The following is a 10,129-nucleotide window of genomic DNA, read 5'->3' as shown; positions in this document are numbered from 1 at the left end:
GGCATTGCAAATCTCCCTGATGTCACGGTCCCCTCTGAGAACCCAGGGCAAACACTCATCTGTGGATTCTGATGTAGGGAATGGCAGAGGTGGCTGGGTGACAGACCTGGGCCTAGGGTTGGAGACCTGAATTTAAATCTTCATTTACGGCTGTCTGAACGAAGGCAAGTTCTCCATTTACCTTAATCCACTAGAAAGATAAATGGCAAATCGCTCCGGTTTCTCTGCCTAGAAAACTCCACAAACGGTCTGGTCTGTGAAAGCATGAAGAGTCGGATGCGGCTGGATGAGAGGACAGTAACAGCCCCCTAAGTTTCCTCTGTGCTGCCTCTGGGGGGAGGGTACTGGTCACTGCCTCCCCCTTTTTCTTCCCCCCTCCCTTTCCCCCCTTCCAGCTGTCGGGCACTTTCCTCTTCTGCTAGATGTTGCTGCAGTAGCTGCTTCCAGCCCACGGATGGGAAGGGGCTCAAACATCTGGTCAGAGGGATTCCAGAGGTCTCTTTGCTGCAGGGCTCTGTTGCTTTGTCCATACCTGGATCCGGGGTGCAGTCCTAGGTCGGAGAGTGAGGAGGAACACCAGAGCTTATGGCCCCCGTGGAGCAGGGAGCTTCCTCAAGTTCAAGGGCAGAATGGCGTTCTTGTGCTGGCTCACAGACCAGAGCACAGGTCAAGAGAGTGATAAACACACCTTGCCTTACGCCACACTTCCTTGGAAAAACTTACAGATTCCTAGCAGTATTTCTGAAAAGAACTGCAAAATAGGGGCAGCTAGGTGGTGCAGTGGATAGAGCACCATCCCTGAAGTCAAGAGGACCTGAGTTCGAATCTGATCTCAGACACTTAACACTTCCTAACTGTGTGACCTTGGGCAAGTCACTTAACTCCAATTGCATCAGCAAAAAAAAAAAAAAGGAACTGCACAAAACCCCTGAAGATGAGGACAGTGTGTCCTTCACCCTGTTAAAGTAGAGCCGTACTTTAACAATGACTTAAAAGTTGAGAAATAGGCTGGGGAAATGAAAACATCTCGGAAACATCTAAGCATAGCCTCCAAGAAATATATGAATAAGTCTCAGGTCATGGAAAAGATAAAAAAGAATTTTAAAAAATAAAGTAAGAGAGATTGGAAAGAGAAATGAGAGTGATGCAAGAAAATCATAAAAAATGAGTCAACACCTTGGTAAAGGAGGCACATACACACATACACAATACTGTAGAAAATAACAGCCAACAGAATAGGCTGAATGGTAAAAGAGATACAAAAAATTCAATGAGGAGAAGAAAACTTAAAAAGGAGAATTGGCCAAATAGAAAAAGAGGCACAAAAATTCACTGAAGAAAATAACTCCTTAAAAATTAGAATTGAGCAAGTAGAAGCTAATGATTCTATGGGACATCAAGAAATAATAAAACAAAACAAAAAGAATGAAAAAATAGAAGACAATGTGAAATAGCTTATTAGAAAAAACAACTGAGTTAGAAAACAGATGCAGGAGAGATAATTTTAAAATTATTGGACTGCTGATCCTGAGGTCATCTATGAATAGAGCACCAATCCTGAGGATCTGAATTCAAATCTGGTCTCAGAAACTTACCACTTACTAGCTGTGTGGGTCTAGGCAAGTCACTTAACCCCAATTGCCTCATCACCACCACCCCAAAAATTAATTATTGAACTTCCTGAAAGCCTTGATAAGAAAAAAAAGAGAGAGAGAGAGAGCATAGACATCATCTTTCAAGAAATTATTAAGGAAAACTGACCTGATATTCTAGAACAAGAGAACAAGAATAAAAATGGAAAATATCCACTAATCATTTCCTAAATGAAATTACAGAAACAAAACTCCAAGAAAAATTACATTCAAATTTCAGAGCTCCCAGGTTAAGGAGAAAAATATTGTAAGCTGCCAGAAACAATTCAAGCATCAGGAGCCACAATCAAAATAACAAATGATTTAAGGAGTTCTATATTAACGGATCTGAGGACTTGGGATATAATATTCCAGAGAGCAAAGGAGCTAATATTACAATCAAGAATCACCTCCCCAATGATTTCAAAGAGGCCTGGAGAGACTTACAGGAACTGATGCTAAGTGAAATGAGCAGAAGCAGGAGATCATTGTACATGGCAACAACAAGACTATAGGATGATCAATTCTGATGGACATGACACTCTTCATCAATGAGATGATTCAGGCCAGTTTCAATGATCTTGTGATGAAGAGAGCCATCTGCATCCAGAGAGAGGTCTGTGGGATTGTGTGGATCACAACATACCATTTTCACTCTTTTTTGTTGTTGTTTGCTTGCATTTTATTTTCTTTCTCATTATTTCCCCTTTTTGATCTGATTTTCTTTGTGCGGTAAGATAATTGTATAAATATGTATGCATATATTGGATTTAACATATATTTTTACCATGTTTGACATATATTGGACTATTTGCCATTTGGGGGAGAGGGAGAGGAAGGGAGAGAAAATTGGAACACAAGTCTGCAAGGGTGAATGTTAAAAGATTTTCTATCATATGTTTTGAAAATAAAAGGCTTAAAAAAAAGAAGAAGAAGAATCACCTCCCCAGCAAAAGAGTATAATCCTTCAGAGAAAGGATTTATAATAATAAGAGCCATTCCCCAATTAATAAATGATCAACAAATAAGAAGTTTTCAGATGAAGTAATCAAAACTATAACCATATGAAAGAATGTTCTGCACTACCTCATATCTATTAGATTGGACAGAAAAGGAGAATGTGAATGTTGGAAAAGATTGAAAAATTGAGACAATAATGCATTGTTAGTGAAGTTGTGAACTGATTCAATGACTATGTAGAGCAATTTGGAAATATGCCCAAATATTTATTTATAAGCAGCTCTTTTCAGGTGGCAAAGAATTGGAAATTGAGAGGATGTCCATTATTTGAGGAATGAAAGAACAATTGGAGAATATGGTTGAGATGAAATAGTACTGTGATATAAGAGATAATGAGCTAAATGCTCTCAGAAAAATCTGAAGAAACTTAAATGAACTGATGCAAAATGAAATAAGTAGAACCAGGAGAAAATCCAGCCCCAAAGAAAGAACAGTTGAAGTCTGATTACAGATCAAAATATACTTTTCTTTTACTTTCTTCATTTTTCTTGGGTTTTTATTTTGGTCTGTGTTTTCTTTTACAACATGACTAATATAGAAATATGTTTTGCATTATTACATATGTACAACTTGTATCAAATTATTTGCCTTCTCAATGAGGAAAGGGAGAGGGAAAAAGAGAATTTGAAACTCAATTTTAAAAATGAATCTTGAAAATTATTTTTACATGCAATTGGGGAAAAATAAAATATTAAATAAAACTGCTATCCACTTTCAGAGAGAGAAATGATATACTCTGAGAGTAAATTGAAACTTTTTTCCTTTTTTTTCCACTTTATTTTTCTTATTATTTTTTTCAACATGGCTAATATGAAACTATGTTTTGCCTAATTTCACAGGTATAATGAACATCATTACTTGTCTTTTCAGTGAATAGAAGAATGGATAGAAAGAATTTCTTTTTTTTTCTTTTTTTGCTGAGGGAATTGGGGTTAAGTGACTTGCCCAGGATCACACAGCTAGGAAGTGTTAAGTGTCTGAGATCAGATTTGAACTCAGGTCCTCCTGACTTCAGGGCCGGTGCTCCATCCACTACACTACCTACTTCCTCGCTAGAAGAAATTTTGAACTTAAAAAAAACTTTAATGAATTAAAAAAAAATAAATTTTAAAAAATAAATAATAATCCCCTACTCTACAAAAGGCTCTGCTTTAGAACCTAATTTAGGCCTCTCTTATCTAACAAAAATCCTTATCCCCAAACACCAATCAAGCTCTTTGGAACAGAATCCTACTTAGCTACTCCTCTTAGGCTTAATGTTTGGGTCTTTTTTTTTTTTTTTTTTTTTGGCGGGGAGGAGCGTTTTGGAGGTAGGGAGGCTCAATTTTCTGGTACCCAATTAGAGGTTTCCTTAGGTGCCTTATTTTTGCTTGATTTTAATCTATTAAGGACAGACTTTAAGCCACATGAAGGTTTTTTTGCCCAATAATTACCAAATGATTCTTCACCAGTTTTCCAACTATAAGCTTTCCATAGTTTCCCAGATAGATGAGTGGATTAGCAAAAGACACAGAGACAAAGCCCAAGGGCTATGTTTCAGAGTTTGTTTATTTTCAATGCAACTTTATTTTTATAATTTAAAAGGTATACAGAGTATACTTAAGCAAGACATTCACTTCTGCAATGTTTAAGTTATTAACTATAAACTCTAGCACAAGACTGCTTAACTGGAAATCTGGAAGTATCAGTATGATTTTATATTACAATTCAAGATTTTTTTTCTTTTAATTTAGGGAGGGTTAACTTGCCTTTTCTCTAGGAGGGGACATTCATGGAGGGAAAGAGATTCAACCAGAGAGAATACTGTAATACCAAATGGCTGGGGATAGGGATATGGGGTGGGAGAGAGGGTTAGGAGTTTAGTACCTCCACCATTTGGAAAAATCTACATTTAAATTTTTGACCCTCCCTTACTACCAGAGAAATCTGAATTATTGGGGTTTCTAAACTTTTTCTGTGTCATAAACTGGTCTTTATGTCACCTGCTGCTTTCACAAAACTCCAAAATTCTCATTTAATTTCTTTTTCCAACTCATGATTATATTTATTTAATAACACGTATCACAATAATATCATGAGTTGAAAAACATGAGTCACACAACTAGGAAGTATTAAGGAAGTATATATTAAGTATAATCTGAGGTCGGATTTAAACTCTCAGACAGAACCCCTGAGAGGGACTGATTGAACTATTTGAACTCAATGTCCTTTAGACATCTCACCTTTAATACATCCAAAACAAAACTTATTTCATTCTCCTTAGTACCACTTCTCTATCTAACTTCCCTATTTGTCTCAAAGACATTGACAGTCTTTTCATAGTTCAGGATTACTGTTGAGGAATAATTTCTGCTCTTCTACTCCCATCTAGATTTGGGAAGCCACTGTGATAGCTTAGGCTCTCATCACACCCTTGCTTTAATGGAGGAGGTGGAAGTACAGAAAAATAGAAATAAAACCATCCTTACTTGCTGATGACATGATCAGTTACTTAGAAAATCTTAAGGATTTTCCTAATCCCTAAAAAGCAAAAATTCTAATTGAGAAATCTTTAGCAAAATTGCAGTCTACAAAATAAAAATCAATGACATTTCTATGCAATAATAACAAAATATAAGCAACAAGAGAAAGAGAAATTCTATTCAAAACAACAACAAAACCATAAAAATTTAAGAGTATTTCAATACACATAAAATATCTATATAGATTCAATTATATAGTGCTCTTCAAAGGAATAAAGTGCAACTTGAGTAGTTGAAAGAATTTTCCGTGTTCATGACTGGGTGATGCCGATGTAATAGTTATCAAAATATTACCAAAATTAACTTATAGTTTTAATGTTATACTAATCAAACCATTTAAGTGATCCTTTACAGAACTCCCAAACATAATAACAATTCACTTGGAGAAACAACAACAAAAAAAAATCTAGACTATCATGAGAAATCATGAAAAAAAGTTAGAAAGAAGAATAGCACTTCTAGACCTCAAACAATATTATAAAACAGTTGACATAAAATCATAAAGTGCTGATTTAAAAAATAGAGAGAGATCAGACTAGATAATCAGAAACAATAGCGCTGATTAACTTCTTGATAAATCAGAAAATGTTTTTCTTAGGAAAGATCTCCTTATTTTCTAAAAAATATTAGAAAGAATGAGAAGCAGACTGACAAAACTTAGACTTATGCTGACATTTTAAGCCATATTCCACGATACATCAAAAATATCTCTTTCTTCATCTCTATCTCCTAGCCTCCCTGGTTTCCTTCAAGTCTCAGCTAAAATTTCACCTTTTCCAAGAAGTCTTTCTCAGTCCTTCTGCTAGTTAGTATCTTCCCTATGAGACTGTCTTCAATATATCTTGTTCATACATAGTTGTTCTCATGTTATCTCCCTCATAAGACTCCTTCAAGCTCCTTCAAGTTCAGGATTGTTTTTTGCCTTTCTTTTTATCCCCAGCACTTAACGCAATGCTTGGTATATAGTAGAAGTTTAATAAATTCTTGTTGTCTTGACTTGACATGACCTTAATTTGAAGTATCATAGCATAAAAAGATTAGAAGAGAAACATCATATTCCTTTCATAGCTATCACTAGGAGATAGATTCTTAACCAAACAAGGGATAGAGGCAATTGCAAAAGATAAAATATATTACTTAGATTATGTGAATTTGAAAAGCACAAATAAAATGCACCTGGGATAAGAAGGAAAGCACTTCAAATGGGGGGAATGTTTGCATCACATTTCTCAGGCAGAAGTTTGCTGTTGTGTGTGTGTTTCTATATATATAATGTATATGTACACACATGTATAAAACATATATATATATACACACATACTTATGTCTAAAGCCATTCTTCAATTGATAGATGATCCAAGGATATAAACAAAGAGCTTGCAAAAAAATTGCAAACATTAGTATTCATGTGAAAGAATGCTCCAAATGAATAATAATAATAATAATTCAAACCAGAGTAACCCTGAGGTTTCACCTTCCTTTGAACCAGAAATTCTACCATTAGGTTCACATCCCAAGCCAGTCACTGATAAGAAGAAAGTCTCCACATACATCAAAAAATTGATAGCAGCACCTTTTGTGGACACAAAGAATTAAAAGCAAAGTAAATGCCCCTTGGTTAGGAAAAGGCCAAACAAATTGTGGAACTGAATATAATGGAAGATTTCTGGGCTGAAAGAAATTATGGTTATGATGAATAGAGAGAAGCATTTAAAGTTTTATATGCAGAGTGAAATATGCAGAGCTAAGAAAACAGCGTATACAATAAATACAACAATGTAAATAATTGGAGAGAACATCCATACAGCAAACATAGATCATTGTTGCAAAATTACGAAGAATAAGACTGACTCCAAAGAATTGACATGAGAAGTCAAACAGTCTATCAAAATGGCGCGTTGCATAGATTTTCAGATTTTTTTTTTTGGATATATTGCTTGTTTTAACTGATTTTTTCTTTTGCTCTTTTTCTCTCTCCCTCTCACTAAATTTGTTGTTTCTGGTGACTCTCTGGGAAAGGATAGGGGAAGGATCTTTGATTCTGGTGATATGAGAAATAAGAAACAGTGAAATTTACTTTAAAACAAACAAACAAAAAAAGAACAGATCATATCAGACTCTATAAAGAATCTCCGGGTAGAGGGATTGGGCACAGGGCTGGCTTCAAAGCTAGAATGTTCAAGTCCTGAGGTTGGATCCTGAGCAAATCATTTCATCTCTTGTCTTTTGGCGCCCTCGGCAAGTTTCTGCGACTGTTGATTTGCAAGCACAGTGCTGGCCCGCAGGAGTAGAAGGCCTTTCCTCTTGTACAATGACTGTCCTACGGATCTGGCCCCTGTCACTCCAGACCGAGCTATGTCAGCTGTCCCGTGACACTGTTCTGGGACCACAGACCATGGGGGAACAGACGCCCCACACTAAATAGTCTATGGCAACCCTTACCCTGGCGACCAAGGGAAACCCCTGCTGTCTGGCTCCCGGATCCATATGAAAACAGGGACCTTCCCCTCAAGTAACTTACACCCCATCAGGAGGAAACAACAAACAGAGAATAAGATTAGGGAGAGATATTTGGACTTGGAGATTTGCCTGAGAGGCAAGGGAAGCCACGGGGGAGTAGAAGGGCACATCCTTTCCAGGAACCATGAATGTACTGATAAATGGACTGTTCTCTACTGTACTGTAAATGCCATTGTTCCTAAACTGGAAGGGGGCTGGGGAGTGGAGAGTGGACAAAGACCCTGGGACCCGCCTGTTGACCCAGTTTCCTAGCCACTAAAGGTCACATTCATTGGATGGGTTGAAAATGTGTAGGACTGCATTCTAAAGATAAGGATGGTGATAAAGATAAAGCCGAAGTGTTCTTTGCCTCAGGAATTCCAAGGCATTTACGGAAAGGCAGGGTGGTTGATCGGATTTTCCAATCATTTCCAATCCCAGCTCTGCCACTTACTTACGGTGGATCTTAGGCAAGCTGCTTAATGTCTCTGGATCTCATTTTCCTCCACAGGAAACTAAGTGGATTGGTTATACTATCAGTAAAGAGTCTCTTCCAGTTGTAAGTCTATAGTTCTATGAACCTATCTCCCTCAGAAAGGGGCCTGGAATGTGATCAAACCCCCTGAGAAGCAGGGGCTAGAGTGGCAGGGCTGTGAGCCTCCCTTGCCCAGGTGGTCCCATCCACCCCTCCAAGGGATCCTGAATCAAAGATAAGGAACCACCTTCGAGTCAAAGCTCCTCTCAGTGTTAACTTGTCTGCTGCCTCACACTACCCCCTACACACGCGTTTTCTTCATAAAAGCCGATTTCATAGCTCTGAGCCTTGGGTAGGGGTAACCAAAGTAACCAGCCCACAGACCACCCCAACGAGACAGATCTCCATGAGCACCCCCACACAGACCGAGGATAAAGAAATCAGAGGTAGGTAACTGGCACCATAGTTTCTGCGCAGCTGCCAGCCTCCCCTGCTTCCTCCCCACATTCACTAAATCCGCTAACGCTGAGAGAGAGGAGGCAGCTTAGGCTATTAGAGACGGCTTGCCTGATTGGGAGCCAGAGGACCTGACTCTGCTAACTTACTGCTTTGTGATCTTGGGACTGAAACTACTTCACTTCTCCAGATCTCAGTTTCTTCTATTAAATGAGTGAGAGCAGAGACCCTCCCTGGTGTTTTCTGGCCTATGACTTAAATAATACGTAACTGCCCCGGTCACAGACTTCCCCACGAAGGGTCTGTATCACAGCTGCTGTGACGTCCACTGCCGTTCACCATATGCCAACAAAATGCCATCCCATTTTCCAAAACTGGAACATCAGCTGCTGCCCTCCTTAGCTTCTCCAGCAGCCACCTGCATTTGACTCTTCCTTGTGAACTGCAGCATCTCAATCTCCAGGCCAATGGAAGCAGAGACCCAGAATGAATAAGTGAGAGGATAGAATCATTGTCCTGTGGACTGGTAAAACCGTGTCTCAGCGTTAGCCCAGTTCAGGAATCACATTTGATAAACGGGAGCACATCCAAAAGAAGGCAATCAGGATGTTAAAGGGACCAGAAACCATAAGGAGCAATTTAAAATTGGGGAGAAATAGCATGGAGAAGAAAAGACTGGGAGACATAATCACCTACTTCAAGAATGACAATTGTCATAAAGAAGAGGGATTCAAGTTATTCAACTTGGTCCCAGAAGGAATAACTAGGTACAATGGGTTCCAGCTGCATGCAGGAAAAATTAAGCTTCTTCAAAGGAGGGGGAGGGAGAGTAGTAGGAAGAGTCAGAAACACAGGACAAAAGTCAATAGAAGCTTTAGCCTTGCTCTTCAGTCCTGCTAAGTGAAAGGTTCAGATAATCTTTGTGATTTAATGTTAGTTGCTGAGGCATTAGGGAGTTGCAGAGAATTTCCTTAGACCAACCTAAATATCAGGAGAAATTGTCCCTGAGGTGCAAACAAAATTGTCAAGAACAAATCTGAGCCAAGAGATTTTTGCTGTACTAGCTGGAGGTTGCTGTAGGCTTGACTAACAGAAGAGATGTAGTAGTCCTGGAACTCTGGAATATCATATAAAAGGATTGGAAACACCACCCTTTGATGAAGAGGTCCCCTCAAAATTGCCTTTTATCAGAGAAACAGCATATGGTAGTAATAGCTCAGCCAAGAAATTCAGATGCAATAGAGAAATAAGTCCAGCAGGTAAAAGTAGCTGCATGGGGAAGAAACAGGTGGCAGCTTCAGAGGCAGAAGGTTTTCCAGCTGGAAAGCAACCCTATGAGTGTGAGTTTTCCAGTCTGAATTCCCTCTCCAACTGGCAGCATAAGAATAATTAGGAGAGTGTATCCCTGAGTATTTGATACGGGGGGAGGAAGGTGTCAATTTTTCCTTGTAATTTGTCTTGCTACTCTTTTTAATTAAAATTTCTTTGTTTTGAGTTGATGTGCCCTCTGATTTTCTATGATAAAA

This window comes from Antechinus flavipes, chromosome 2 (genome assembly GCF_016432865.1).
Source record: "Antechinus flavipes isolate AdamAnt ecotype Samford, QLD, Australia chromosome 2, AdamAnt_v2, whole genome shotgun sequence".
In the NCBI taxonomy this organism is placed as follows: Eukaryota; Metazoa; Chordata; class Mammalia; order Dasyuromorphia; family Dasyuridae; genus Antechinus; species Antechinus flavipes.
This window is presented reverse-complemented; position numbering follows the sequence as displayed.